This window comes from Aptenodytes patagonicus, chromosome 13 (assembly GCF_965638725.1).
Source record: "Aptenodytes patagonicus chromosome 13, bAptPat1.pri.cur, whole genome shotgun sequence".
NCBI classification, from domain to species: domain Eukaryota; kingdom Metazoa; phylum Chordata; class Aves; order Sphenisciformes; family Spheniscidae; genus Aptenodytes; species Aptenodytes patagonicus.
This window is the reverse complement of record NC_134961.1, coordinates 20,152,249-20,160,887: the sequence shown is the minus strand read 5'-3', so window position 1 is coordinate 20,160,887 and position 8,639 is coordinate 20,152,249.

The following is an 8,639-nucleotide window of genomic DNA, read 5'->3' as shown; positions in this document are numbered from 1 at the left end:
CCTAATGTGGTAGGTGGCATATGCAAGCCTAACATGCTTACCGAACTTGCAGTTTAATTGTGTATTTTGAACTGGCTCACATTAGCATAATACAAATAAGAAGTTCTATCCCCACATCTGCTAGCTCCAGATTGGTATACATAATAATTGTTTTCTTCGGTTAAAAAAATTAAATATTTATAAACCAAGAAAGTTGCAAAAATATCCTAATAGGATGAAGGCATTCTGCTGCTGGCAAGTTCACATAACTGGCTGTATTGTACTTGGATGTCAAATGCAGTGAAAAATAGAAAAGTCTTAAACTTCCATGTCTTTAAGACCTAAAGAGCCGCTCATGAGTCAGTCTTACAACTCCTTATTTTTGCAGCGTGCTTCATGTGAAGGAATCCCATAGAGTACAGTAGAGCAACTGAGGACTGACTGACTATTCATGTGAAATATAGAGACTAGTCAGTGCCCTTAGGTTGCTGGGCCCTAGAGAACAAAATGGGTTACCACATTCAGCAATGGTCTGTGCAACTCCTGAAGAGGTGAGGAATGTGTGATGGTATTTGCTTTGAGCTGGGCATAGGAAGGAAGAGAAATGATAAATGAATGGCTCCAGTTACAAGTCTACTACGCTAGTCTACTAAGAGCCTACTACAAGAAGAAAGGCTTCAGGGCAGCTTTTCTTACCTCTATTGTGTGTCCTGGCTGTACAACACCAAAGTGTTACTTTGGTTCATAAAGCCCCCGCCATACCCATGTAAGCGTTCTGTAGGAAATCTAGGAATAGGATGGCACTAAGTTGGATGTAGGTTTACAAACTGGCAAAGGTTTTTTTCCCCTTTTTTTTTGTGTGTGTTTTTTTTTTTTTTAAAGTTACGTGTCTACTTTGTGTAGGCTTGCCAAGCCTTGTATGAGTTTGTAATGCCCTCCTATGGTCAGTCTTGATATACCCAGCAATGATCTGTTTTTCAAAATTCAGCATTAATAAGTTTTCTATGGGTTTTTTGTTGCTGTTGTTGTTGTGGGGTTTTGGGGGGTTTTTTTGTCCCTGAAACAAAAGGCAGCCTCCTAAAATGTAATAGATAACTTGCTTCCAATTGAACTAGTTTTCTTTCTTCCAGTATACACATACCTGGAACAGGGAGTGTAGAATGCTAGATATGAGCTAATTTAGTATGTAGAAATCGCCACCTCTTTTTAATTAACTATTGATTTGGGGAATTTGTGTACTGAGTTTAATCAAGTGTGATGAGAATAGATAACTTTACTTACTTTGTTTGAATTTACGGTATATAAATCTGATGCAGGGCATCTATATATTAGAAGTAGAACTTCCTGCTAGGAGCAATCAATATCTTCCCTGGAGTTAGGAATTCAAACTGCAACTCCATTTTACTGGAGTCTCTCAGTTACAAAGTTTTACGTGGCAACAGACATTTTCATCTTAAAAAAGTCAGTTTAGCATTACGATCACTGTACGTAACGCCATGTTCTGGAAATGATGCAGACACTACTTTTCATTGAGAAATGAAAGATGATACTGCCAGTGTTAGCTGAAGCCTGAGGTTTAGCTGTTGAGTGGGGGGAAAGTACAGTTCCTTCAAAGGTGGGAATTTCTTTGCCTACAGACTATGAACCAGAGTGAGGAAAATACTCTGCCGAAGAACTAGTTTCCTATAGAACGATTGGGAGAAAAGTCTTCTCTTACTTTCATTTGAAAGTCTCACCAATTATTTCAAATTAATAATTGTAAAATACTTAAAAGAATCCAATAATAGACATCATAGGTCTGTTTAAAAATGATGCCACAAAAAAACTTTAAGGTCTTGTTGCTTTTCTCCACAGTCTCACTGTACTTTGTCTATATATAAAATATATGTGTATAATATATATATAAAATAAAATGCCTCTTTGCTCCAGTGATACCAATTATTCCATGGCCTAATAGGTTACACTATTAAAGTTTCTGATATTCTAAATTTTAATCCTATTAGCTTAGTCCCTGAAGAGTCATCTCCTTCCTTGGTGTGTTCATCCTCCATGTATTTCAGGAAGGTTATTGTTCCCCACTGTGATTATTTAGTCAAGGTATTACACATTAAGTCTTTAATTGTTTCTTCTGAAGAAATCCCTTTAGTCCAATTTGTGGCTTAAGTATTTGTGCTTATTGACCAAAGTGCATCTTCAGTACGAATGGATGCTGTTACTGCTAGGTAAACAAGCTTTAAATCAACAGGCTAGCTTTCAAGTGCTTATGCTAAGCTTTTTCTTAGCCTTAATGGTGGCTAGGTTCAGCAATTTTTGCTTGTTTTTCCATGGTAAAAATCTCGGCTGCTGGCGCTGTGCTCTGTGAGTGGTACCACTGGCTACTTTTTTGTTATACTGTGAAAAGATAAGCCCCTGGAAAAGGACTGCAAGATGATGATTTAATGCCACTAGCTAAAATAAAAGTACGCTAATTCTTTTCATAGTGGAAGGATTTGGACTTTTGGATAGTCATTTTCCAGTATAGTTCTCTTTCTTTTTTCCACCAAAAAACTGAGTATCCAATGTAGTTGACAGTCTGGCCCTCAGCTACTCCTCGAAGTAATAATCAAGTCCATGATACACAACTGAGGTTAACTGTTAAGGAGTAACTTTTCTGCTTCAGATTTTGAAGCACAAAATGCATTTCACACTGGCTAGTACAGGTATCCAGACTAAGTAGCCTGACTTGGTCTGTGGCACTGGTAAAGTGCCTTTAGACTAACAGTATCTGATGTGTCTGGAATCAAGCTATGACTATTAAAGTCTCTACTGGCTTAATCCTGCGGAACAGGTGCAAGGGAGAAATGCTCCTTTATGCAAGGGAGAAACAGGCAAGTTTTTAAGTGGTGTGTAGAGGGGTTAGGAATGTCACAGTTGTTCAGGGTCTATTGGTAGCTCACCCTTTAAATAAAGAGCCATCACTTAACATACTGTTGTCACAAATGACTGTAGAACATGTATGGGGCAACTTTTTACATGAATGAGAATTAGGCAAATATCTCTTGAAAGCTGAGGGGTCATTTCTTCCTCTTACTCAATCTGTCAGAAATAGATCAGTTTCCAGAGCTGGTCTATGCAGAGCATGCAGCTGTGAATCTGCTTTTATGAGAGAAACAAGAATGAAGGACCTCAACTTCCATTTACAAAATCCTTTTTCTTACATTAATATCATTGAATTTGTATAATGTATAAAACCAAATAGAAGTAGATTGCTGGGGCTGAAAAGAAGCAGCAGCTTGAGCAATGGTTGAGAATTAGCAGTGTGAACTACAATGGCAATTGTTTGTGCTGTGTTACGCAGCTAGTATTTGAAATGGTTTAAACCTCTTACTGGTCAGGGTGCCTTATGGCTAGGGACAGATTTGCAACAAGAAGGAACATCCAGTTGTATTATGGAACTTTGGGCTTTAGAAATCTCTTTTCATGGCAGGGTGATATGATATACTGCTTGAAATAGCTCTTCTTCAAGTGGGATTAGGTGACCCCAAAGGCTCCTTTTCAACAACCTTTTCTGTGTTTTTTTAATAAAAATGTCTTAAACTGATACCATTCAAGACTGTAATAGTTTTGCATATCTATAATAAAGTAATGTTTAAAGGTAGGGGAAAAGTAGCAGACCTATCAAAACATTTGATAGGGAGATAAAATTTAGTGTTTATTTAATATAACCTCATACAGCACTGTGTTGCCTATGTAGAAAACTGTTTTTTGAGACAGATTCTGTTCTTTGCTTTGATATTTGTCTGGAGTGACTAGCACGTCAGTCCCTTAACTTATGCCTCAGTTTCTCTGTGTACAAATGTCTAGAATAATTGTAGATGGGTTTCAAGAGTCCATGTGTTTCTATTGATACACGAAAACAGGTATTGAAAACGTTACAAGCAAAGAAGAATACTATGTAAGAATGTAAGAAAATCATAGATAAAATACAAGCAGAAATTCACAAAAATTATCCAGAGATGAATGCATTGTAGTATAATTTGGTGGATTGTATTTGTATACTACTGTAATATTAAGAGATGGATTTCTATGATTCAGTCACCAGCATACAATGTTGAAATCTTCTTATCTGGTCTTGGCAGATCTGCTGGGCCATATCCTCAACAGCACTGAAGGCAGAGTGAAGTTATAGTGGCTGTATACATTGATAGTCTCTCAGAACACATGATCCTTGAGGAATATCATGCAAGGAGGTGCTATATAGTAAGAGCAAGTATGGTGAGATCTGTCTCTTTAAGCATGTAAACATTATAGTTGTATTAAATGCTTTAATTAAAAACCCCCCTATTTAATTGTAAAAGCTGAAATGTGGAGCATTCATTCTTCATTAAAAGATTTTGAGTAATAGCTTTCAACTTGATACCTAAACTTAATGGTTTGCCTAGGTGGTACAGAAATGATCAATCAAAACATAATAGCTAATGCTGTTCATGTGTTATTCTAGATGCTGTAGAAGCCAGCATTATTATTATTAAATTTAATGGCTTCTCTCCAGGACTTCAAATTCTATGGCATTTAATTACTTCCTTGTGTGGTTTGCACCGCAAAGGTACAGCTGTTTAAACACTGTTGATAAATAAAGGGGAGACCTTTAAAACTGTGAGAAGCAGAGGCTATATCTCAATTTTAAACAGATCACTCAGGTCTGATTAAAATGCAATAAATAAAACTGCTCTTATTGTAGAGCGTGCTGGCATGTGCCAGCTGAGCATCCTTCTACGTTGTGAAACCTGGACACTGGTGTCGGTGCTCAGAGCACAGCTGCAGCTCCCTGGGGCCAGGCAGGATTTGGGGGAGAGGTTTTGGGAGGGTTGAGGGGCATTTGTCACTACTCTGGTAGGTGTGCTCATCTGCCCTGTTGCTTGTGAGTACACAAGTGTCACCAGCTTTGGACCCCCCCCAAGTTTCTTAGTTTAAAGCATGATTTGCCACAGCAGCCAATCTGCCTGCAAAGATTCTCCTTCCTCTTCTAGATAGGTGGATCCCATCTGTCCCCAATTATCTGTATTCATCGAAGAAGGTCCTGTCATCATAGAATCCAAAGCCCTGGCAATGACACCAGCCGTGAAAGCCAGGCTTTGATCTGCATGATGCCTCGACCTGCACCCATCTCTGTCTGGCAAGATAGAGGACATCACTCAGCCACTTTCCCCTTCAGTTGTGCTCCCAGGGCTCTGAAGTCGTGCTTGATCTTGCCCAGCTAATGCTTTACGCTGCCACTGGTGCCCTTCCCATGCTAACTGCCACAGTGCTCCCCTCAAATGGCTGCCACTCCCTGGGAGCCACTTATATGTGGCTATCCAGCAGGTTGAACTGGCTCTGGGGGCTGCCGGCACCACCCCGCTTGCCAGAGACCTGCTGTCTGCCGGCCAGTCCCTCCACAGAGGCCAGCTGGGGGTGCAGAAACTGCTTCACACGCCCCGGGCTCCTCACGGCAATGGCACGCGGCAGCTGCTGCTTGTAGTGTCGGCTTCCCGCAGTTTGGAGAACCAAGGTAAGGGATAACAGTTACATGTCCAATGAGCTTCTGTCTGTCAGTCATAAGGGTAGTTAGCAGTTCCCTGTTTTAATATCACCATTTCTTTGAATTGTAGTGTATTCTTGCTCTTCTGCCTTAGAGGACAGCTTTCTCACAGGTTTATAGGTGTCCCTAGGGCAAAATCAGGATAGCCCGAGTGACTTAATCTGAACTATGTAAAGACTGGCATAATCTAACCCTTTAATATTTATAATTTCTTGGTTTCTTACCTCCCATGACAGATTTCTTTAACTTCTTGTAGGACCCATACACTGTTTCGTAGCTTATATGACTCCTTGCCATTGATGTGTAGAGTACCATAAGTGGCTTGCTCTACCTGGGGCCTAACTGTGAAATATACTTCCCTTACTGTAGCTGCTAGTTCTGCAGAGGTACAGCAGGGGTTTTTTTCCCTTTCACTTTCTAAGGAGAAGAAATGAGGCGCTCCTTCCCTTGGTCCTGTTTTGTAGAGGGTGTTAGAATGATTTATTTCCATAAAGGTGAACATAGATTATAATTCTGTTGCTTAGAAAAATACATTCTGAAAGGTTAGGGCATTGACTACATGAAGGCTAGCGATTACACAGCATCAATACTCGAATGAGAGAGAGGAAAGGAGCGTAAGATGTGAAATGTCTGCATTCCAGGTTTGGTTTCTTCCCCTGACCTTCCCACTTTCCACTTCAGTTTGTCTTTAAAGGTATTTATTTCACCATAGCTACATTCTGAGCATAACACATCAATGAAATAAGTGATACTAAGAATGAACAATGGGCACTTAAGGGGGTTAGGAGTCTTTTACCTGAAATACTAGACTCATTTTGAGGCTGATACGAGCAGATATACATTAATCTTCTCTGTTGCCCTCGGGCAGGTTTGAAACTACTAACCCACAGCCTGCTTTACATAATAGCACGTAGTCAGACGTTAGTCGTGGCTCCAAAACCTGTATTTTATTCCTTGGATTAGAGACTGCCTGTAGTATTTTCTTGAAATTTCTGCTCTCTCTAATATAAATTGCTTATACAGCACTTAGGCACCTGAGAAAATGCATGTATAAATGAAACTAGGTAGCGGCCTTGCCTTTGCCATTTGATAACAGGAACAGGAGGAGGCAAATAACCTAGCTATGTTTGTTAGACACTGAATGGCTTTCTATAATTGTGTCATAAAAGACTTTGATGGATCAGGACATACCTTTCAATCCCATGAAGAGCTGAACCCTCATCAATCATGAGACGCTCTCACAAAAGGCAGAGGCAGCTTCTTTCTGCTTCATGACTGAAGGAAATGGGATCTCTTCCTTTCAGGGCTGATGCTTGGAGGAAACTGAACTTGCTGAAAACTGGTTGGGATCATATGCTTTATTTCCACTGGGGCGTCTGTGATAATAACTTACTTGCATTTAAGGCAGTAAGGTTCACCTCCTGCTTTGGATCTTGGTCTTTTTTATGGCTCAGGTAGTAACAGACATCCAGAGTTACAATTTATTTTCTTCCTTTGGCCATGATGAGAAGATTGTTATCCTCTTTTATGGAGGAATGCTGTAGCTCAGTTATTTCTACTTCTGTTGCTTCCAGGTTGACCTAAACTGATGACCTTTCTTTCAGACTCTACCAACTATTCACTTGGTTAAACTGGTTATCTGACATTAACATGTGTGGTTTTGACCTGACTTCCTCTTTACTCCTGCAGTATAGAAAAAGAATATTGCTTTTGACTGATAGAGTCCATTTATCGTATACGTGGATTATGGTGGTGTCTATTGGCCCTAGTTATGATCAAGGTTCTGTTGCATTAAGCTTTTTGAACCATGACACCACTCCTTCAGAAAGATACAAGGCAGACAAAGACAAGGGATCTGATATACAAGCAAAGCAATAGCTACAAATTGTGAGAGGGAAACAGAGTTTTTAAAGGAGGGTTTGAATGTGGCTGTACTGAAGGGAGAGAGGTAAGGAGGAGGCACTGAAGACAGCAGAAGTTGTAAGATGAAGATGCTAGGTGGACTGGAAGAATATTCAGATGACAGTCACCATGCCTGAATGGTGGCTGAATGTTACAGCAGTTCCTTTATCTCGTCCAGCCATCTAATTTGTGCCTTTGTGTCTTCTGCTCCTTTAGTAAGTCGCTTTTTCCAGTATTACGATGATAATGTTAGCTTTTGAGCTGACTATCTATGAAATCACTGATAACATTTCTCTTGACTTCACTGATCAAGGTCTTATTGTAAACTGGAATAGTACTGGAAAGAGGAACAAAAAAACCCCACGAGTTTAGTGAGAGCCAATTGCTGCATTTTTCAAGCTGCTTGTTTTGATTTGTCAGTTACTTCCTTGCAGTCCTTTGCTTTATCATTGTTCACAGATGTGCCAGTGAACTTGCAAAGTGAATTTTTGTTCAAAGACCAAGGAGAAGAGAGCAAAGGGCAGCTTTGTAAGTCTGAGCTCCTTCAGACACATGCCTTGGTAATACAAATAAATTTATTTCAATGCATGACAGCTGTTGCTGCCAAAACTCTGAAGTCTGTTTCTAGCATGAAATCTAATGATGAATGAAATTAAGGCTTTGGAACTGCCAGTACATTATTAGGCCACAGACACAGATGGTGGGATAGAAAACACTACAAACCAACGTCTTTAAGGAAAAAAAGAGCTTGTGGAAAATACTTTTCATGGTGGTACTATGTAGGAAAACCTGACCTTTAAACCTGGAGAAGGCAGGAGATTTCTGTATCCTTACAGAGGTAATAGGTGCTCTAAACAAATTTCCCGTGTGCTTTTTTTTTGGGGGGGGGACAAAAAGAAATCAGACTGAATTAGATTTTTAACATTTAGAAAGAAGAGGTTCATGAAGCTGGTCTCTGCTGGTCCATATTTCTGCATGTTCCTACTTATACTGCTTATTCAAAACTTTACAAGGATGCTCAAATGGAAGGAAAGAGCAAATAAAACTACCTCTCAGTATTTTCTTTCCTCTTTCCTGGTTTGTACTTGCCTGGTTGGCGTGGGGGACAGTTAATAGGAAGCCAGTTTGAAACAAATGCAGCAAGCTGTTGTGGTGGAGAAAGCACGTGTTACTTCACTGGAAACAGCACCATATTAAA